Source organism: Schistocerca cancellata, chromosome 5 (assembly GCF_023864275.1).
Source record: "Schistocerca cancellata isolate TAMUIC-IGC-003103 chromosome 5, iqSchCanc2.1, whole genome shotgun sequence".
Classification (NCBI taxonomy): domain Eukaryota; kingdom Metazoa; phylum Arthropoda; class Insecta; order Orthoptera; family Acrididae; genus Schistocerca; species Schistocerca cancellata.
This window is the reverse complement of record NC_064630.1, coordinates 730,446,016-730,456,882: the sequence shown is the minus strand read 5'-3', so window position 1 is coordinate 730,456,882 and position 10,867 is coordinate 730,446,016.

The window sequence follows — 10,867 nt, the reverse complement described above, 5'->3', positions numbered from 1 at the left end:
CCATACAGCCCCTCAGAACTCATCCGCATTTGCTTAATCAAACTGCCTGAACATTTACGACATATTATTTTAGCAGGATGTTGCAAAGACGACATTGAAGCTTTTCAGGGACTCTTACAAGAATTATAAATTGACACTGACAATTGCGGAACGTGAAAACAGGAACACAACAATTACAGGTCACATCCGTCGCAATTCCGCGATTAAAGAAATAATAACTGGACACGAAAAGGCTATTCTCACAACACAAATCGTGACCAAAACAGACACCACCCGTATGACAACCATTGGCAGAGTAGTAATAATTACAGGGAAAGATCACCTCTCCGCGGTAGTGACTATCACAGAGATAATCAGAGAAACAGACAATATGGGAACCAAAATAATTATTATCAAGGGAGACAGAATAACTTTAGATGCAACGGTCCAGCGCACAGTTACGATTCAGGGAGAAATTCTCCACAACGTGACCGACAAGAAAGAAACTATGGAATCTACCGACATGACGACAGACGATATGACCGTAACGACAGACCTGAATTGCATCAGAACTGGCGAAATTCAAACAGGGCGGGGACCTCTCGACAAGGTGAATTTGTAGAAGTTAGGTCTCCAAATCCCAATAACGACGCGCGCCAACAAAGAGACAATAGGCAATGACACACACCGCTGGCAGCTACAAAACGTACTTATGAAACTGACGACGCAGCTGCCGTAGATAGTAATTACGTAAAAATGGAAGACATTAGGGATATCTTACTCCAGGAACACGACATAAAACATAACAACATTGCATATCCTGTGATTCACATTACAGTAAATGACGTAAAATTTATGGCAGTACTTGACTCTGGCAGTCCCATTTCAGTAATTAATGACACAGCTTTTAGCAAATGCAAAAAATCGAACGATTGCCCCACACTTCCTTTACGTAAGATTAATTTACAAGGTGCAATTTTTGGAAAAAGTGTAGATGTACGCCAACAAACCAACTTAGAATTCTTTTGTCAAAGCCACAGCTTCTCTATGAACTTTCTTATTGTTCCATTACTGTCGACGGAAATTATATTGGGAGTAGACTTTTTGAATGAATACAAAGCAATCTTAAACTTTCACGATGCTGAAATAAGTTTAGAGAAAGAAGGGAAGTCAATAGCTTTGAAATGTGAAGATTGGCTCTCAAACCATGACGAAGAAATTAATCGGCTTTACCTCCTGTTAGACAACAGTTCGGAATTTTCGACGGAACTTGACGCTAATAATCACTCTGCAAGTACTGACAGGGGTGATATCGACGGCATATTTGAAACTAATGAGTTAATTCAGAATAAAATTCAAACAATTGAGAATTGTAATGACACTGATAGGCAGGACCTTTTTGAGATTTTACAAGCACATTCCACAGTTTTTACTCACAAAACAGGAACAATCAAGGGATTTCAATACCAATTTCGTGTTCGTGAGCATACTAAATTTTGTGTTAGATCATACGTAATTCCAGCACATTATAGGGACCGTGTTAGAACAGAAATACAATCTATGCTTGACGAGGGCATTATTGAGCCTGCAGTAAGCTCATACAACAATCCATTAAATGTTGTTGAGAAGAAAAATGGATCGATCAGGCTTGTTTTAGATTCGAGACAAATCAATACTATCATTATTCCTGAAACATGACGAAGAAATTAATCGGCTTTACCTCCTGTTAGACAACAGTTCGGAATTTTCGACGGAACTTGACACTAACAATCACTCTGCAAGTACTGACAGGGATGATATCGACGGCGCATTTGATAGTAATGAGTTAATTCAGAATAAAATTCAAACAATTGAGAATTGTAATGACACTGATAGGCAAGACCTTTTTGAGATTTTACAAGCTAATTCCACAGTTTTTACTCACAAAACAGGAACAATCAAGGGATTTCAATACCAATTTTGTGTTCGTGAGCATACTAAATTTTGTGTTAGACCATACGTAATTCCGCCGCATTATAGGGACCATGTTAGAACAGAAATACAATCTATGCTTGACGACGGCATTATTGAGCCTGAAGTAAGCTCATACAACAATCCATTACATGTTGTTGAGAAGAAAAATGGATCGATCAGGCTTGTCTTAGATTCGAGGCAAATCAATACTATCATCATTCCTGAAACAGACAGGTCGCAAACGTTGGAAGAACTTCTTCAAAATTTTAATGGTGTAAATGTGTTGTCTTCTATTGATCTCAGATCCAGGTTTTATCAGATCGAACTTCATCCAGAGTGTAGAAAATACACAGCTTTCCTTTGTTTCGGCGTTTGTTATCAGTTTCGGAAACTTCCTTTTGGTTTGAACATTTCTTCGGCAGCATTCATTCGCGGGTTAAATTCCATATTACCTAAGTTCTTAAAACGTCACATCACCTTATATGTGCACGATACTCTGATAGCAGAAGCCTCATGGGAACAACACAATCGCATCCTCAACAGCGTGTTACATATTTTTGCAGAATCTGGAATTACAGTTAACTTGGAAAAGTCTGAATTCGGTAGGACAAAGGTGAAGTTTTTGGGACACATTATTTCTTCTGAAGGCATTCAGCCGGATCCTGAAAAGTTAGAAGCAATCAGAGCTATTCCAGTTCCATCCACAAAAAAACAAGTCCGCAGTTTTCTAGGTCTCGTAAATTTTGACCGTCGTTTTCTGAATATGCAAATTCTAGTTACATCAAAACTTTGTTCTCTCACTGGAAAAAATACTATTTGGAACTGTGACGAACAAGCACAGTTGGAATTCAATTCTTTGAAAGAAGCGTTACTTAACGCGTCAATACTAGCTCATCCAGATCTGTCACAAGATTTCTGCCTTAGCACGCATTCTTCTAAAGTCGGTCTTGGTGCCCATTTATTTAAAAAAGCCATAGAAAATGACACTACTGTTCAGAAAACCATTGCTTTTGCTAGCAGAGTGCTAACAAAATCTGAAAAAAGTTATTCCGTTACTGAATTAGAAGCTTTAGCTATCGTTTGGGCATTTAACAAATTCCGTTTCTTTCTTTCTGGTAAGCACATAAAAGTATACAGTGATCATCGTGCATTACAATTTCTTATGTCTTCAAAATTAAATCATGACAGGTTAAAACGTTGGGCATTGTTTCTGCAAGAATTCCACTTCACAATAGTCTACATTCCCGGCAAGGAGAACATTGTTGCGGACGCACTGTCACGTGCACCGGCTGGGCTTGAGAAAAGTAACACAGAAGGCAACCTCGAGAAAAATTTCAGTATTCTTTACATTCAGAAAGTCACCTTTTTAAACTTCATCTCCACATCGTTAAAGGACATTGCTCATGAACAAGATAAAGATCCGATTTGGAAAGACATCAAAAGCAAATGGCATGAAAAGACACACACACACAGATTCGGCATTATTATCTGGTTAGAAACAACATACTGTTCAAACGCTGCACTGTTGATGAAAAGCTATGGGTACTTTGCATTCCTGACGATTTTGTTAATAAGCTCATTTGGTACATTCATTTCAGCTATGCACATTTTGGCCCACAAAAATGTTATCATATTCTTTGGACGACTTGTTATTTTAACAATATCGAAAAGAGAATTCGAAGAGTCTTGTCTATTTGTAAACTTTGTCAAAAGGCGAAACCATCTACTATCTCCCATCATGCTCCGTTGTTTCCTATCATTCCTTCTAAATTAAAAGAATTTGCTGCTGTTGATCTCTTGGGACCCCTTGTCAGAACATCCAAAGGATTTTCGTACGTTCTAGTCGCTGTTGAACTTACTTCAAAATTTGTTTCTTTCACTCCATTACGTAAAGCCACCGGACGGTCTGTATCCAACGCCTTTGTTAAAAATTTCTTACGTGAAGTTGGCCACGTTGCTAAAGTCATTTCAGATACCGGACCGGAATTCAGATCTGCTGTTTGGTCACGCATGCTTCGGAACCATAAAATCAAACCTGTTTTTATTTCATTGTACTCACCACATTGTAATCCTTCCGAACGGATTATGAAAGAAATCAATAAGCATTGCAGACTTTATTGTCACAGAAAGCATCAGCATAGGGACAGATATTTACACTTACTTCAAAACGTGCTGAATGAAATGCCTCATGACTCCACTGCTTTACCACCTACTCTTGTAATGAAGAATGAAGAACCACCAAACAGAATCAGAGAGCTTGTACCTTTCCCGAATACACGTAAACTTCGACACAAAGACATAATTGATTTGGCTATTAAAAATATAAAATCTGCAACAGCCGAAAGGAGAAAACTACACGGTAAAGCAAATGCAAAGAAATTATATATTGGTCAGAAAGTTCTCATTAAAGCTCATTCATTGTCACATAAGAAGAAACACTTGAGTCACAAATTCTTTCTAGTTTACAATGGACCTTACAGAATCCGACGTATACCACATGATAATTGCGTTGAAGTTGAAACTCTGCGTACTAGGAAGAGTAAAGGTTTACACCACATTTCACATGTAAATCCGTTTATTGAGAGATAATCTGCTTTTTAACTTTGTCTCTGCCATATAACTTTTCACTTTACATTACTAGTATGCTTAGAATCTGTTAACATGCAACAATGTTTAAAGTTAAATATCCAGTCAAGAACCAAGAGAACTTATTTAAACAGAAATTACGAATGCATTGTTATTGCGAATAGACGACACAGTGTTACTGTCTGTGTACATTCTTGCTTGTTAGTTGCACGATTACGTAACGACTATAAAACGCACATACTTAAAACATTTACCAGTACTGCTAATGAGATTTTAATGCAATATTTTGGTTTACTTGAAAATACATTCTGGATTTAAAGTGCTTTCAGTGAGATACCAGATGACACAGTGGTTAGTTTATGTGACAGCTACACGATTTTATCACGATGCTACTAATGAGTGACAATTTACAATGTTGCTTTTGCAGTGTTTCCGTTTTATATCTGCACAGTTTTTCTGTATTATTCTGGAAAGTAAAACATGTTTTAGTTGTAAGTTTTGTGGTATAGCTACAATGAGACAGCCCTTTCCATAGCACAACAATATGTTACAGCACAGTACTTTGTTCATCACGCCAATAAGCGTAATAAGTAAGATATCTATACGCAAAGCATTTCACTTTTGTTTATCATGAGGTAAGTACATTGACTTCCACAGAACTTTGCTTACGGACGACGATAATTACGACACTTGGCATATTTTTTACCCTTAAGTAATGACAGAGATTATGTTACAACAAGACGCACAATTTAGCGCCACAGGACACGCATTTGAGTGATTAATTTTGTACTTAAAACACTTATTTTTAAAGATTTTTGAATTACAATGGTACAAAGGTTTTCCCTGATACATTTCATTCCATTGCTCTAATCTGTAACACCTGAGGGTATAAGTACATTAATCCTCAGGGGGGTACACGCCTACTTTGTGTACCATGTGTTTGGCAAGCACAAGGAGCCCTAGCTAATATGGTATTTGCTTAAACAACTTTACACATCGGTACCATAGTTCTCTAACACATAAATTACACAGCTATCTGATCATTTAACTGAGAGAGACAAACTTTTTTTTTACAACCTCAGTGGCAGATGTTTACGCAATTACACAGTTGGATAACTTCACACTTATGAAATTGTATTTTGTCTGTACTTTGTGAACTGTTCATATTTTTTCGGAACCATTGTGATACTATGAGAGCTTTGAATGATGTATTTGGTATGGGATCATGATTTTTAAAGTACGTTTGAGGTAGATGACACTTTTGAAATGAGCAGAGAATTTTTTTTAGGTTTTGACATTATTGCAGAAAGCTATGACGTTTTTGAGATTTGACTGAGGAGTTATGATGTTGTTTTTACGACGACGATGTGTATTATGCTGTTGAGGTATGTTTACGATCAATAAGATGATGCTACCGTATATGAGGAATTTGATTACGCTACGTATTTATTATCATGAAATATTGAAGAAGTGTCGACGAATACGTATATGAATAATGAGTTGTGGTTAGGGACTCTGATTTGTGGAAAAGGATGTTGGAAACCAAGAATCGTACTTTAAGAGTTATGAAATGTGTGTAAATGCGCGAATGTATCACAATGCCGACGAAAACTTTTTGAACACTGTTATATTCATAAGATTTTGTTTCTACACATTTGCAACACAAATTCTCGACCTGTGAAATTTTTTATATGAGACTGTCACTGTAATGCAAACTGGTGTCGTAAATATTTCAGTAAGCAAGTGAAGCGACCACCTTCACATAATGAGTTGTGGGCACCCAGCTGCGTGACAGTCGCCTGGAAAAAAGCCATTAGTGTGTGCCTTTCAGAGACACAGGTGAAAAAAAAGGGGCCATTATCCTCGCTATTGACATTCCTTTGTAGAAAGCATGGCAAATACGACACGCTCGAACTTGAAAACATATGATAACACTGTGGAGCTCTTAATTTATGATATTTACTGAAATGCCTAATGACATGACGAGAAATATTTTATGTCTATACACCTGATTATGACTATTGTCTTTCTAGTTGAGAGATTTTTTTTACTACCTTATGAAATGCCATATGGCTAATCAATGATGTTTCATACCTTCCTTTGTACATATTTGCTCATTTTCTTTAATATCTAGTTTCTAGCTGCACTGCAGCATTGGTTATTATAAAATTTAATAGATGTACTAATATCACTATTTTCTGTCTACAGACCCATTAAAGAATACGTTTTTATGTACTTTCTTAGAAAAGAGAGCACAAATAGACATTTCCCTTCACAGGAATTGCATAAATAATTTTTAATGACTTCTTGCAGAGTAAGTTTTTGTAATGCATCGCTCTAGTGTTAAGATGTGACATAGGTATTAAAAATGGCCATTTTTACTGTAATATTCTTTCTGCTTGAGCTTTGTCATGTTTAGATATAAGTTATTGCATTTGCTGCTGCCGTTTGCCAGGCCTAGTGCTACTAAATGTCATTTTGTATTACTCTGTTAAGCCAGTTTTACTACTGATTTATTTTTCTTGTTGCTGCACATTGGCTCATATTAGTTGTAATGTTGCATTTGCTTGGTAATTTAGATTTACTGTAGCTTGCTTTGACAATTTCCATTTTTTTGTCATTGCTGTTTGTGTTAATTGTTATGTGCTGCTGCATTGCCTCATCCCTTAGTTTAGCATCTGAGCTCAGTAGATTTAAGTTAGCTTAAGATGGGGTAGGCTATATAAGAGAACGAGTTGTGATGAATGGAAAGAAATGCATTGAGAAGCTATAAGAAAATGGTTTGGCAAAAAAAGTAGTGTACAGTGGAGAAAAACTATTTTTGAAAGAGGATGTGAACAGAATACAGAAAGCAGGCTTAGATATGACTTTTTGGGAATAATGATGAACGAAGGGAGATCTCCATGCAAAATACTGCAGTAAAACAAACCCTGTCCTTTCCTTATGTGTTATCCCTCTATGTGTTTGTGTTCCCTTGTGTATTTGTGTTTTTCCTGTCTGTATGTGTCTAGCTAATAAGATTTATGTTGTAGAATTTTTCTGATAATATGTTATTTACCTTGTAAATATGCTTAGACATTATTTATTCTGTTTTGTTTTCATGCTCATGTGTGAAGTAGATGTTTCAAAAGTTATTCTGATCTTTTATGTATTTACTTATGTCATAATTCCTGTAACATTGATGTGTATGTTAGTTCAATTCTTTTGCAAAGCCTGTGTTACCACAAGTGTTATCTGTATTGTTATGTTCCTTAATGATGTATTTTGTACCTTTGTAATTGTATTCTTATGTTATAAAATTGTAATTGACACCAGTTCATCATATTATTAACTTGTAAGTTCCATTTCACTGCACATGTTTGTGTTGGTCATAGTATATGGACAATATGTGAGAAGTAGGGACTGTTAGTGTTTGCACGTGTGTTAATAATTCAGCAAGGGACTGGATAACAGCATTGCTGGTTCTAAGGACAATTCCAAAAACTTTGTGAGTGCGCAAGTGGTGGTTATGGACTTGCTATATTCTCCGCAACTCTCTTCAATGGTGATTGTGCACATGCACAGTCACAACAGATGGCTGCTGGCCATCTCTACAAGGACTACAGTGGGTCTGCATCTTTGATGACCCGCCAATACCATTATTTCTACAAGGACTACAGTGGGTCTGCACCTCTGGTGGCCCACCAATACCGTAATCTCTACCAGTGGGTCTACTCTGTGATGACCTACCTACCAATATTCTTCAAAACTTCGAATGACTCTGCTGTGGGTTTGCTCTGTTGTGGCCCATTATCCGTCTGCATGTCGAGAGTCAGCAATGTCTTTCCGTTGGAAGGACAACACTACTTCTTCAAGACTGCATGGAAATCCACTACTTCTGTGTGCAATTTCTTTTACTAATGAGACTTTGTGAAAAAAATTGTAATTACTATTATGATGAATGATCAGGACTATCTTTATGGACTGTGAGAAAATTTTAGCTTTTGACCAACATTGTATCAATAAGTGTGTGCATTTGATTTCTTTGTTATTAAAATTATGAAATTTTTTTTTCAAATCTGTATTGGCCACTGCCCAAAACAATTTGTATAATTTTTTGTGGGGAGCATGGGGGCTATGTAAGTAGGCTGTTTAGGTTTTTATTGGTAACGCCACGTAGCGCTCTGTATGAAAATCACTGGCTGTGCTGTGCGCAGTCTGTGGCTGGTTTGCATTGTTGTTGGCTATTGTAGTGTTGGGCAGCTGGATGTTAACAGTGCGTAGCGTTGCGCAGTTGGAGGCGTGCAGCCAGCAGTGGTGGATGTGGGGAGAGAAATAGCGGAGTTTTGAAATTTGTAAGACTGGATGTCATGAATTGCTATGTATATTATGATTTTTCAACACTATTAAGGTAAATAGATTGTTTGTTCTCTATCAAAATCTTTCATTTGCTAACTGTGCCTGTCAGTAGTTAGTGCCTTCAGTAGTTTGAATCTTTTATTTAGCTGGCAGTAATGGCGCTCGCTGTATTGCAGTAGCTTGAGTAACGAAGATTTTTGTGAGGTAAGTGATTTGTGAAACGTATAGGTTAATGTTAGTCAGGGCCATTCTTTCGTAGGGATTTTTGAAAGTCAGATTGCGTTGCGCTAAAAATATTGTGTGTCAGTTTAAGCACATTCATGTATAATTTTTCTAAGGGGACATTTCACGCTGGAAAAAAAAAAATAATTCCAGTTTGGGCCATCAGGTGCCAATCTGGCGCTGTACAGCGTCTTCTCGACGCCTCCGATGCTCATATTGAACAAACTGTGTAAGCGGCGGTTAATAATAAAATCAATATTACGTCTGTCCCACTTATATGACTTTTCATACCCTTGTTCCGTTCCTAATCGTTTACATGTGGAAACAGTTCTATATGTCTTTCTCTCTTTGACAGCGCCAGCTTTGCAACTGGTGGCCAAAATTGGAACTAATTTTTCCCAGTGTAATTCGATTGCTCATTAACGCATTAGAATATCTACCAAGTTTCGCTGCCCTACGATAGCTAAGTCCACACTGGACCTTTGTCAGTTACTGCGCTTGAATTATAACCACTCGGTATTTTATCACGTCGCTGAAGCTGCCAGAGTTGTTGAAACAAAATGTTTGTAATGTGAACTGGCATAGGCAGTTGCAGGACATATGAAGAGGTTGTGTAGCTGCTTCTAAGGAAGGACGAATGTGTGTGCGTGGCTCTGGCACATCGAATGTGTGTGCTACAATTGCTTGTGGCTGAGAAGAAAGAAGAAGGGCAGGGAGGAAGAAAGAAGGAAAGGAAGATTAGAGTTTAACTTCCAAGTGACAAGAGGTCATTAGAGACGGAGCAGAAGCTCGGATTGTTTCCAGGATGGGGAAAGGAATCGGCTGTTTCCTTCGAGAGGAACCATCTCGGAATTTTCCTGGATCGATGTAGGGCTATTACGGACAACGTAAAACACGGTGACCGGAAGCAGGTCTTAACCGTCGCTAACCATTGCGCCATCTCCTCCCTTTTCTTTTTGTCCCTGCTTCATCTTCTATCTGTTTCTTCCTCATCTTTCTTCTTCGGGGTTATCAGTTCCGGGGGGACGTCGCATGGCGTGTTCCAAAGTGTAACGATGAATGCTTCACTCTTAATTTTTGTTTTGTTTTTAATAACAGAGGGTGGACAGCCCTCTGAATAAACGTTCTGCGGTTCTACCACGTCGGGTACTCTATCGCTTTGTGGCTGTGAAAGGTAGTGCAATTTTCGAAGGCCAGAGTACGTTGGTTTCGGTACTTATGACAACTTTTCGAGAGGAATAAAAGAAGAGTACTATTTGACCACAACAAATAGGTTATGAGGCGTATGTACATCTTAAGACGAGATATTACAATTTTAGATTATGGAACTCTGTTGCCGCCGAGCGACTTCTTTTTGCCTGCAGCAACGGACAGCGTAAGATCGACTCACTTCAGATTTATAACTTTATGTAGGTTTGTCAGTGATTTGAGTGATTTGGACAACGTAATTCTTCCGATTCTCTGAATACGAGAATTTACTTCCACGCATGTAGTGACTGACGTTATTGATACATGTGTTACGGATGGTTGCGTGAACTTAGGTCTTATTACAACCGACTGATTTTAGGAATAACTTGTCCGCTTTAGGATTTTAAGACAAACCAGGTACACGCAATAATGGTCGATTTTAGCGTGGACCAGACAAAGTGGGTGGGCTACACTTTCTAACGGTTTCATCCTCCTAGCTAAAAATCTGTTTTATCCTACTAAATACATAGCTAATTTTACACAGAAATCACAGTTATAAATCTCGACTTTCTGTTCATACGATAACAAAATCTCTGTTTGT